This window comes from Mesocricetus auratus, unplaced genomic scaffold, assembly GCF_017639785.1.
Source record: "Mesocricetus auratus isolate SY011 unplaced genomic scaffold, BCM_Maur_2.0 Super-Scaffold_100676, whole genome shotgun sequence".
Taxonomy (NCBI): Eukaryota; Metazoa; Chordata; class Mammalia; order Rodentia; family Cricetidae; genus Mesocricetus; species Mesocricetus auratus.
Genome location: NW_024429266.1, coordinates 169,159,533 through 169,172,267, shown reverse-complemented (window position 1 = coordinate 169,172,267; position 12,735 = coordinate 169,159,533). Strand labels below are relative to the sequence as shown.

At 42.1% G+C, this 12,735-nt stretch overlaps 1 protein-coding gene across 1 annotated transcript in view; it reads left to right on the top strand.

Annotated features, from left to right (window-relative positions):
- LOC121136694 overlaps positions 1-12,031 on the top strand; it is a 39,177-nt gene extending 27,146 nt beyond the window's left edge. The window contains exon 3 of the transcript XR_005873749.1: positions 11,888-12,031. The gene's annotated coding sequence lies outside the window, so the exon portion shown is untranslated. The remainder of the gene's footprint in view (positions 1-11,887) is intronic.
- The last annotated feature ends 704 nt before the right edge of the window (positions 12,032-12,735 follow it).

The following is a 12,735-nucleotide window of genomic DNA, read 5'->3' as shown; positions in this document are numbered from 1 at the left end:
GGAATATGTGCTGGTCTGTGCCCCAAATGGCTGCTGTTTAGCTGACATCATTTGAAACAGAAGGGCTTGCTCAACCACAGGATCCTGAGCAATAGTGAAAAAGATGGCATCTTCATTCATCCAGTTTGGGGATGATTTGTTAGACAGCAACAACTGAAACAAATGATAACACTACAGATCAATGTTTCATAGGTTTGGTGACTTCATTAAATTCTTAGCTTCTTTGTTTTTCTTTTAACCTCTTACCTCCACTTAAACAGTTCTAACTTATGCTAGCTCTGTATATGTCACTGATCCTCTCACCAAGCCCACATCCTTTTGGTTGCTAAACCCAACAAGGCTTTCTAGAGCACCTAGTTGTTCATTTGACTCTTGGCCAGCATTTGACTCTGTCGGCTGCTTCTTGAACTCTTATAATCATCTTTCTTTTGTCTTACAGAATACTAGATACTTTCCTATTGCTGGGATAAAACACACGACCCAAGTCACTTATAGAAGAGTTTATTTAGATTATAGTTCCTGAGTGGTAAGACTTCTCACCGTTACACCAAAGAAGTATGGCAGCAGGCAGGCATGGTGACTGGAGCTTAGAGCTCCCTTCTTAAACCACAGCCAGGAAGCAGAGAGCAAAGTGGGGATGGTATGTGGCTTTTGAAACCTCAAAGCCCACCTCCAGTTGTATACTTCCTCCAGCAAGGCCACATCCCGTATATCTACCCAAAAGGAACCACCAGAAGGTGGCCAAGTATTCAAATGATCAAGAGTCCAGGAGAGATCTCATTCCAACCACCAGACATAGGAAAGGGCCTGTAAATTTCCTTTTGGAAATTCTGCCCAACAGTTGTAGTTCCTCAGGATTCTCTCAGATTTCATTCCACATTTAGCTAATATAGGTCCATCCTAGTATATATATGATATGCTGTCACAAAAGCTAGAAGGTGACAAAATACTTCATTCATTTTGTTCTTACTATTATTTGGCAACCCTAGACATTGAATATAGGGCCTCAGGCTAGTGCATAAACCAGTGACAAGTGTTTTAAAAAGAAAATAAAGGAGAAGAATGGGATACAGATGAGAGCAGGGATATGGGAGGATGATTTAAAGAAAGATGTTCAGAGTCGGCATTGAGATGCCGACTTTGAACAAAAGGCTCAAAAAGGTAAAAGTACTGACACATAGGTATCTAGAGGAAGAGGGTTCCAGGCAGAGAAAACAGCCAGTTAAAGACCCAAAGGAGAAAATTTAGAAGGGCTGAAAAAGTAGTAAGAATGTCCTGAGGGTATGTGGAGTGAATTTTAGGACCAAGGTTAGAGAAATAGTGGGCTTGGGATGCTGTAGTCTCTTCTTGGTGAGATGGCATCTATGGAGAGTCATTGGGGAGCTTGAGAAGAATCAAGTCATCTAAAGGACTCCTCTGGATGCTGAGGAGAAAGGAGGGTGGAGGTGGAAGGAATGGTAGCAGAGACATGAGCTAGTTGGCTCTAGGAGTGACCTAGAGTAATAGGAAGTGAAATAGAGAGCCCATCTCTGGGACATCCTCACACTCCAATGGTTCCAGGTACCAACCACCATGTTCACTCCCAGATCTTCTCTTTCCATTCTGAATCTCTCTCTTGAACTCATCGCAGGTGCCTGATGATCTACTAGTCACCCCGTTTCAGGCTTCCGTAGGCACTGTAGTAGTTGATCTTTACTGCCAACTTGATGGGAGTGAGGACCACCATGGAAACAAACCTTTGGACATGTCTGTGAGGGAGTTTTTAGGTTGGGTGAATTGAATTAGGAAGATCCACCCAAAATTCAGGTGGTACCATGGTCAAAGATTCCCAGCTGAATAGCAACAACAATAAAAAACCAAAATAATGGGAAAGCAAGCTGAGCACCAGCTTTCTCTCTCTCTCTGCCTGCTGACTGGATACAATAAAATCAGTTGTCTTTTTTCAGCCATGCTTCTTCCTTCACAATGATAGATAGACTGTGCTCCTAAACTATGAGCCAAGACCAACTGTTTCATCAGATATTTTGTCACAGAAGCAATAAAAGTAACTAAGACATTAAAATAGCACCTCACCCCCTACTCTCTCTCCTCTGAAACCCCCTTTCCCATGCTCCTTTTAGTCACTGTTAAAAGCCTGCACCCACCTCTCATTAAGGCTGTCAACACATGTGCTAAAGGGCAATCTGTGCTGGCCCATAAACACTATGCTAAGACACGTCATTATGATTTAGTTTATTAGATTTTCGACTCATAATGTGGCTTGAATAATTGAGCGTAAGGTAGGCAAGTTTTAATTAGGATAGGATGGTGACATACAGCCTTAGTTCAGGGCAAGGTACCTCTTGGGTAGGGCAGTAAAATCCCGAGGATGGAGGACAGGCATTAGAGAATTTTTTTTATATCACAGCTTTAGCCAACAGAGTACTGCCAGTGAGATTCAATTAATTTTCAAATGACCACTTTGGTTACGGATGCTAAATTTATCATGTATGTAGTATGTACAAATTAAGACTCAACATTTATTACAGTTTTCTCCTATGTAAATTCAATTTTCTTTCATCACATGAAATTTTTTTTTATTTTTTAGAGACAAAGAGTTGCCATAGCTCTGACTGGCCTGTATCTCATGATGTATTCCAGGTTGGGCTCAGAATTGTCAAGTTCTTCCTGCTTCAGCCATCCAACTGCTGGAATTATAGTTGTGAACCAAAATACTCACATTGAGGCATTTCTTTCCCACTCCCAATTGTAATTTTAGAATCTATATATCAGATATATATATGTACATATATATATATTTAAAGAGTGGGGTTTTGTTTATTTATTTTTAATTTATTTTTGTTTTTGAGACAGGGTCATTTATATAGTCCAGGCTGTCCTTGAGTTTACTATATAGCAGAAGATGACCTTGAACTTCAGATCCTCCTGTGTACTGGGACCACAGGTTGTATCACCATGTCTGGGTTATATGGTGCTGGACATTAAATTCACGGATTCATACATGTGGGGCATGAATTCTACCAAGTGAGCAGTGTCCCCAGTCCTTCATTCAGTCTTTCAATGTGTGTCAAAGGAACTACTTTTGCTCTAGAAAATTATTAGACAAAAGGGTGTGTTATTTCTTCTTCCAGGATCCGGGTTCCCCCACCCCCATAATTTGTGGGTAACAGTGAATAAGAAATACCCTAATGTTTAATGTCTAAATCACTCATTAAAAAAAGTGCAAGGTACAAGGGACATGTGTTTTCCTAGATTATATTTTTAGCGCATCATGCTTGTATGTGGGAAAGTCTTGTAAAAATCATTAATGTGAAACTAACTAGGCCAATGAGAGCTATTAATTTTTATTAGAAAATTACCTTCAAAATGAATATTTAGATGCAAGCTTAACATAGTTAAAAATGCAATTAAGTCTGATTCCTTGAAACTTGAAAGCTCTTTTATATATTTACTATTTATTTGCCAAGTATTTCTCAAAGCCTTGCTTTGTACCAGGCTGCATGCTGGTGCTGGGGATGGAGTATAAATAAAGACGAGAAGCTTCCACAGCCGAACATGCCACCATTGCAGCAGGCAGGCGATCAATACATGAACAGTGTACTAAGTGCTAAAAAGAAAATTAGCTGAGTGGGGAGAGCCGGTGAGTGTCAGAGACAGACATTTATGGGGACTCCCCGGGGAAGAGGCGCTCTCAGATGACTACAGTGACAGCCCTGAGAACTGGGAAATGCCAGAGGGGGCGCACAGCCACGGAAGGAACAGAAAGGAAACTAGGGGAGTGACAGAAATGCCATAGAAAATGAGGCACGCAAGACTGGAGAGAGGGGCGGGAGCCTGGTCATGAAGGATTTTGTAGCCCTGGCTTGGGAGGGAATTTTGGTTTTATTCTGACTGTGGTGGAAGAAAAGGAAAGGATTTACACATAGGAATGGCAGCACCTGATGCCATCTTTAGTGTTTTGTCTGAAACATGCCTTTATGTAGCCCAGACTGGCTTTGAACTTCTGACTCTTCTTGTCTATACTTCCTGAGGTGTGCATGACAATGCCTGGCTTCTTGCTTTTTTTCATATAAAATTTGCCATTTTGACTTTTTTTTTTTAGGTATGTGCACATGTGTGCTTGGCAGAGAACAATGGGTAGGAGACTGTTCTCTCTTGCCACCATGTGGATCCCAGGGATCAAACTCAAGTCCTCAGGCTTGATGGCAAGCACCTTTACCTTCTGAGATGTCTTGTCAACCCCCAGTTTAATGTAAAATTAGTTAATGTTTGCTTTGGTCATATTTGCTGCCACCATCCTTTATCTATAGAACTTTTTCCATATTCCCCAACTGAAACTCCAACCCTATTAAACATTCTCACTTTGTCCCCAGTCCTGACACTCACTGTGGTGCTCCCTGATCCTATGGAATTGCATATTCTGGGTATCTCGGTGTAAGTAGAATAATACAATACTGTCTGGCTTTTTTTATTTAGCCTCCTGTTCCTGTCTTCAAGTTTTGTTTATGTATATTGTAGCCTTCCTGGAGTTTCTTTCTTTTTCTTTTTGAGATGGGTTCTCACATGTCCCAAACTAGCTTCAGATTCAGTGCATAGCCAAAGATGATTTTGAACTTCTGACTCTTTTGCTCCACATTCCAAGTGCTGGGATACAGGCATATACCACCGTGCAGTTGTGAACAGACCTTCAAACAAGCATACAAATGTCCAGCTTGCCATGTTTCTCTCATTGTGACGAAATACCGGAGACAATACAAAAGAGTATATTAACTACTTTTTTGATGCTGTGATAAAACACCAGGTCAAGGCAACTTATAGAAGTGTTTATTTGGGCTTATGGTTCCAGAGGGTTAGAGTCCATAATGGCAGAGTACAGGCATGGCACCTAGATCTGAAATCTAAGCACTTATATCTTGAACTGCAAGCAGGAAGAAAAGAGTAAACTGGCGATGGTGAGTCCCAAGTAGTACCACTAATTAGGGACCAAGGGTTCAAATGCTCAAAGACTATTGGGGACATCTCATTTAAAACAACACAAAGAGGACAATTTATTTTATTGGCTTTCTGAGACAGGATTTCTCTGTGTAGTACTGGCTGTCCTAGAACTGGCTCTGTAGAACAGGCTTGCCTCAAACATAGAGATTCACCTGCCTCTGTCTCTAGAGTGGTGGGATTAAAGGTGTGTGCCACCACTGCATGGTAAGGACTATTTATTTTGGTTCAAAGTTTCAGAAGGCTCTCTCTCTCTCTCTCTCTCTCTCTCTCTCTCTCTCTCTCTCTCTCTCTCTCTCTCTCTCTCTTCCTCTTTTTCTTTTTTTAGACAGGGTCTCACTATGTAGCTCTAGCGGTTCTGGAACTCACTATGTAAACAAATTACAGAGATTTGCCTGCCTCTGCCTTCAGAGCAATGGGACTGATAGTGTATACCACAATGACCAGCAGTTTCAGAGTTTTATCCCATGGTCACTTGACCTTACACATTGGGCTGTTTCAAGCATAGCATCCTATAGCAGGAACACTTGATGAAAGAGATTTGTTCACTTTATAGTGATCAGAAAAGACAGAGGGAAAGAAAGCCCCAGAGTCCTTAATATACCCTCTGAGGACACACTTCCAGTGACCTAACTTCCTTTTTCTAGTCCCTACTTCCCAAATGTTTCATCTTCTCCAAGTAACCCTCTACCACTGGAGGCTGGTGACCAAATCTTTAGTACATGGGACTTTGAGGGATTATTCAAACTTTAGCAGCCTTGCTCCAGATTTAACATCCAATGATGATTTTTGTCTGTGTCATCATTCACTTTAATCATGGTAAATGCCAATTCCTGCACCCCATTTTTTGCAGCACATTAGTTATTTGTGAAGGCAGAACCCTGCATTGCTGACCATCCAAGTGATTCTGAGGAGAAAGGGGAAGATGTGGTTAACAATCTGATATGATGTTTTAGATAAACATTTTAAAGACCAGCTTAGAAACCACTTGGGAAAAACTAGAAGTGATGGAAATTGTTGATGTTATTAAATGGAAACATCTTATTAGGGGCACAGTATGCAGACTTCCGGCAATACATCACAGGCCACAAGGGGTTTACCTGCCGTCTGTTACTACAGATTGCTTTATTTTAGATCCATTTTCTGTCTCTTTAAGTTTGTACGCCCATTAGTACGCTTACTAGAAAATCTCCTCAGGCAGCTATCTTTTCAACTGGGGAAAGCTGTAACTGTGAAATTAATAGTTGTGTCTGTATTATTTATTTACTTATCGTATGTGTGGAGGGTGTACATGTGGAGGTCAGGGGACAGTTGGTGGAGGTCAGTTCTTTCCTTCCCACCATGCAAGTTCTGGGGGTTAAACTTGAGTCTCCAGGCACTTTATTCAAGGAGCCGTGTCACCAGCTCAGCAGCCTAGTCTTTAAAGTTGATTCTCAGAGCTGTGATCTTGACTGAGGCCTGCTGAAACGTGGAAACAGCAGCTGGATTTTAATCCAGTTTCTCCAACCAAGACTTGGGATATATGCAGCTCTCTTCCCTAAATGATCATGTCTGTTGCCATGTACATTGATTGTTCCAAAGATTACTACTGAAGAGTTAGAATTTGTTGTTGTTGTTTTTTTTTTACTTTCTGAGAACATTTATGTCTCAAATGGCTAAAAGGTTATGATGGAGAAGGGAAAATCTAGAAAACGAAATCCCTGGTTCAGGGTGTGCTAAATTTTTCTGATTTACATTTTTTAAGGAGAGAGAGAGAGAGAGAGAGAGAGAGAGAGAGAGAGAGAGAGTATTCACCTTGCTTATGGAGTTGAGGACAACTTATGGATGCATGTTCTCTCCATCTATTGTGTAGGTTTCAGGAATTCATCTCAGATCATCAGACTTGGAGGCAAGTACCATCACCTGCTGGGGCCATTTCGGGCCCTGTGCTTGACTTAAACACTATCTTCAAATATATATCTTTGTTTGCTTTAAGTGGACGAATATTTGTCTTGCATGTATGTCTGTTCATCACGTATGTGCCTGGTCTCTGAGGAGGTTGGAAGAAGGTATCAGATCCCCTAGAACGGGAGTTACAGGCAGCTGTGAGCCACTGTGTTGGTGCTGGGAATCGAACTCAGGTCTACCATAAGAACAGCCAGTGCAGCCGGGCGGTGGTTGCACACGCCTTTAATCCCAGCACTTGGGAGGCAGAGGCAGGCGGATCTCTGTGAGTTCGAGGCCAGCCTGGTCTACAAGAGCTAGTTCCAGGACAGCCTCCAAAGCCACAGAGAAACCCTGTCTCAAAAAACAAAACAAACAAACAACAACAACAACAACAACAAAAAGAACAGCTAGTGCTCTTAACTACTGAGCCATCTTTCTAGCCCCCAAATCACTTTTAGTTTACAGAGCATGGGTAGGCTACTTTGTAAAAGTCTTTGCAATTTTGTGCTAAGGGGAAAACCTTAAGAAGCAGGGGCAGGTTAGAAAAACCAAGGCTCTGCAGTTCATGAAAATCAGTTATTTCAAAATAGGGAGTGTCACAGAAGAGTCAGCACAGTTGGTTTGAAGATGAGGGAAGATGCTAATCAGGGGATGTTAGCGCCCCCACAGAATTGGAGGAAGGTGGGATGGTCCATCTGAGTTGTCATTTGTGAAGCGTTCTTTTCATTCAGTTAACTGAGGTCGGAAGATCCAGCCACTGTGACCAGAATTTCTAGACTATATAAAAAGGAGAATGTATGTGAAACGAGCATAAGCATTCACCTCTCTGCATCTTGACTACTATTAGCTTGTGGCCAGCTACCTCAAATGCCTGTCTCTGTGACTTCTTTGCCATGATGGAGGCTGTGTTGATTAGCTTGATGTCAATTTAATGCAAGCTAAAGTAATTTAGGAAGCAGAATTCTCAGTTGAGAAGAAGCCTCTATGAGACTGGCCTATAGGCAAGTCTGTCCAGTGTTTTCTTGATTAATGATTGATGTAGAAGGGACCAACCCACTGTGGGTGGTGCTACCCCTGGACAGGTGGTCCTGGGTGTATAAGAAAGGAGGCTGAGCAAGCCATGGAGAGCAAGCCAGTTGGCAACATTCCTTCCTGACTTCTGTTTCAACTCCAACCTTCAGGTTCCTGCTGTGAGTCACTGCCATGACTTCCATCAGTGATGGAGTTTGACCTGAGCGTTGCAAACTGAAATGAACCCTTTCCTCCCCAGGTTACTCTTGGTCATGGTGTTTTATCACAGCAGTGGGAACCTTGATGAAGACAGATTCTAACTGGAACTGTTAGCCAAAATAAACCTTTAACCTATCAGAGAAAAAAAAAAAACCTCAAAAAACAAATCAAAACGGGTGCTGGAAATGCCCTCATGATCCTAACACAAATATTTGATACATATCTGAAGTAACATATATGTATCTGATCATTGGACATTGTGTACCTGAGCTGATATAGTACACTGTACCCCACAAAAGGCCATCCACTGGAGGGTTTCTACTGGTACGCACACCCTCTAGAAAGAATGACTGTCCCTTTCTCAGAAACTGTCAGCTGCCAGCATGCCTTGGTAAGGGCATGCTGGAGATCATCTACCCCATCTGTGCTGGGATCTTATCTGACTTGATCTTATGCAGATCTTGTGTGCGATTCCTACGTAATGTCTAAAAGACAGTGTTTCATAGCACTTCTCCCTACCCTCTATCCATACTCTTTTCTTCAGTGTTCTCTGAGCCTGATGTGTGGGAGGTTGTTGCATATACTAGGGAACCACTCTGCTGCTGAGTCACACCCAAGTTCTCTTATATCTTGGATTTTGCTATCACCTACATTATCAGCATCAAGATAATGCTGAATCATACATGCCTTTGAAAGCAGGGTGACAGGGTGGTTAACTGAGTGGGTAGAATCCTTCTACACCTAGGCTTACGTCATTTCAGCCATCACTGACACCAGTGACCCTGAGTAATTTACTCAGCTTCCTTTTGGCTTGTTTTCATTAACAAATTGGGAGTCTTGGGACAGAGAATATAGACCATTGGCAAAGTGTTTACCTGGTATGTATTGGGCCCTGGATTTGATCCTCAGCACTGCATGATTAAATCAATGAGTTGGGAGTCATAATGATACTCTTGTCGTGAGGAGTAAATTCACTGACAATGCACGGAAAACCCTCCACAGTATATAAATGGGGCTAGCATGATGACGGTGTTGTGTTCAGTGTTAACGATATAGATCAGAAACCTTTCCCACTTGTGGTTATATAGCAGTTTTCTATTTGTACGTTGGTTATAAACTTTATGTGTTTAATTGGTTTGATGTTGATGAAAATCCACATGTCTTTGATGAAAGACTGAAATACATGCATGGCTTGGCTGTCTCTCTGTGGATGCAAGGGGCTGTTCATTTCAGAAGAGCTGGTCTTGACCAAGTTCACCCTGGCACTTCCTACCTCCGTGTCTGAATTGCTTCTGTAGTTTTCTTTTTCCCCAATTGTGAATCTTCTCTGATTACCTAATCTTTATGCTGCTTTCCATTACAGTTTCTCCTTTTGGTTGATGCCTTCATCCAGGGATGGTCTAGGGTCCACTGACCAAAAGAATGTGCCTCAGGCTGGAGGGGGGATGTGAGGGGTCGAGTTCAGGAGTATAGCACGTGCTTAGCAGGTGCAAGGCTTTGGGTTCAATTTCTAGGCCTAAAAACAAATAGTGCACTGGAATGTGCTAGAAATGGATGCAAGTTCAGGAGACTCAAGAGAGGTCTGGTAAGAAGAAAGGGCCCAGACATCCCAGGGTCCCCAGGGAACTCCATAGAGTCAAGAAGAGTTTATCTGCCAGTTACCTGTAGGTGTGACCCCTAAGAGGGACAACAGTCCAACCCACAGAACTGAAGTGCCACTGAGGTTCAGGGTAGTGGCTGACTCAGAGAACCATGACTGATCCTGTCTCCAGCTTCTGGAGACCTCTTCGCCACCACCCCATCACACACACACACACACACACACACACACACACACACACACACACACATGCACTGTGCACACACGAGTGCATACTCAAGCATCCCTCTGTCTAGCAATCCTCTCGCTATGCTGCCCACATTTAAACTCACTTCTGCTGAGGCCTGGCCTTTAAAAACAGTCCATAAATGGGTTTGAAGATAGTCTCCTAGTTTAGTTCCTGGTGCCGTGACAGAGTGATACTGGTCACCCAAAGGATCAGTTCTCTGAGGTGGAAAATTGAGACGGGGGTGACACCACCTTGGAAAGTGTTCTTTCCGTAAAGGGGACTTTCTGACTTATAGGGAGCAAGTTTTATTAAGACAAAGGAAGTGGCCTCCTGTCTTCAGACTGGGTCTATCTGCACATACGACACTTCATTTCCACTGTGACAGTGGTTTCCAGTGATGGTCATCAAGGCTTCTGGACCCTACTTAATACACCACATTTAATTCTGTTCAAAAGAAATCTGAAATTCTGATTCCATGGGTCTGAGTGTGCTGTTACCTTTCATCCCTGATCTTCGTAACTCTGAAAACTATGTGTGCACACGCATGCACGCGCATGTGCACACACACTCTTCACAAATGCACACATATACATAAATGTACATATGCAGACATGCATATACAAACACGTGCACACATGCTTTTACATAACCATGTAGACACACACATTTTGAATATAGATGTACATTTTCATTTATATACTTTCACATACTCACACTACACATACATATGCACATAACTACACACACACACACACACACACATACACACACACACACTCCTAGCTCATCTGAGGAAAGCACAGTGCTAGAGGAAACACCCCAAGCATGTCATTGCAAAGTAACAAGGTGGGCGATCTGCTTTAATTTTGTAACATCTGACAATCCTTTGCCATTGACAGAGGAAGGGAATTGTTCCAGCCTGAAGGAGTCAGGACATGGTCTCCATATCTGCCTTGCTTCCAGATAGTGTTGGCCATCTAGGATATGGAAGGGAGGCTGGAGATATAGGTCAGTGTATACCACTTGTCTACCCATGCTCAAGGCCCTGGGTTTTATTGGGGACACCTCTACACCCCCAAAAAGCTCTAGGGGGGATATGGAGATCAAGACATGATCTTTCCAATAGGAAGGGATAACCTTGTCTCCAAGACTCGAGACACTGTCCTGACTTAGAATTTCTGTAAGTAGGCAGTTTTTGTTGCTCTTGTGTTTTGCTTGCTTTAAGAATGGGTTTTACATTTTCTATCATTTGGACATTTTTTGTTTTGAGATAAGGTCTTTTGTTGTTCAGTCCTCTTAGTCACTACATAGGTGAGAATGATCTTTTAAATTATTAATTTAAAATTCAAAAATCTTTTAAATTAGTCAATCAATTGGAAGGTTAATTTTAAATTAACTGATTAAAGACAGGGCCTTACTCTGTAGCTCCAGCTGTCCTGGAACTTGTTACATAGACCAGGCTAACGTTGAACTCAAGAGATCTTCCCACCTCTGCCTTCCAAGTGTCTGGATTAAAAGGAGCACCAAGGATGATCGTGAATTCCAGAATCTCTTGCCTCCACCTCAAAAGTGCCTGGATCACAGGCATCTACTGCCATGCTGAGTTGGATACTTTTAAAAAACTAATATTTACTAAGGAGTGAGTTTTATCCTGGATTTTCACACATATATGTTATTATACATGGTTCCAAGCAGACAATTTTACAGTCTAGTTTGACCATCCATTCTCTAATCTGAAATTCATTACCTTCTGTCAATCCAGGTGAAAGCTGAAAATGGCACAAAATACAGAATAGACACATGTGTGTAGTGAAATATTTCTGTTTTACTCTCACCTGATCATCTTGCTCCCTTTTTCAGAGCCTAATAGACTTTTTTATTTCTTCCCTTCTTTCTCTTCTTTTGTTTAGGTTTGTGTTGATTAAGACACGGGTCACATGAAGCTTGCAGTTCAGTCGTGTTCATCCTGCAACGCACAGGCCACATGCAACTGTTGGACACCAACGGCAGCTAGGATTATGTTCCCACATAAAACTCCAAACAATTACTTGAAATGAGATTTTTGCCTTATATATATATATATATATTAATAAGATTATGTGGTTTTGTAGGTGACAGTGTTATGCTGTGATGTCAAAGGCTGGACGCAGCTGAGCTGCCTCAGAGAATATGCCTCCATGTGTTCTGGCACGCTCACTGTGTTCTACAATGTTAGTCTCTGTTTAATTTTGAAAATTCTTCCATTGCCCTGAAGCCAAACCTTCTATCTCCTGAGGCTCTCTCTGCTGTCCTTGGCCACCTCTGCTCTCTTTCCTCTCTGTGGCTTTGCCTAGTCCAGGCATTTCATAGGAATGGAACCATACAATATATGGTCTTTTGTATCTGTCTTCTTTTACTGAGTAGCATTTTTTAAAGACCTATTTTATACTTCAGTGATGGCATACACCATTAATCCTAGTACTTGAGAAGCTGAGGTAGGCAGATCTCTGAGTTCAAGGCCAGCCTGGTCTACAGACAGCAAGGGCTACAGAGAGAAATCCTGTCTTGAAAAACCAAACCAAACAAACAACCCTCCGCCCCCAAAAAATTATTCTGTTTTTAATTGTATGTGTCTGTGTACATGACTACAGGTGCTTTTGAAGGCAGCTTGCTTTTGAACCCTGGGACGCCCATGGTTAAAGCAGAGAACTGAGCCCTGAGCCCCGCACGTTGTCCTCCACACATGTGCACTGTGTGCACATACCAAATTAAAAAAGAA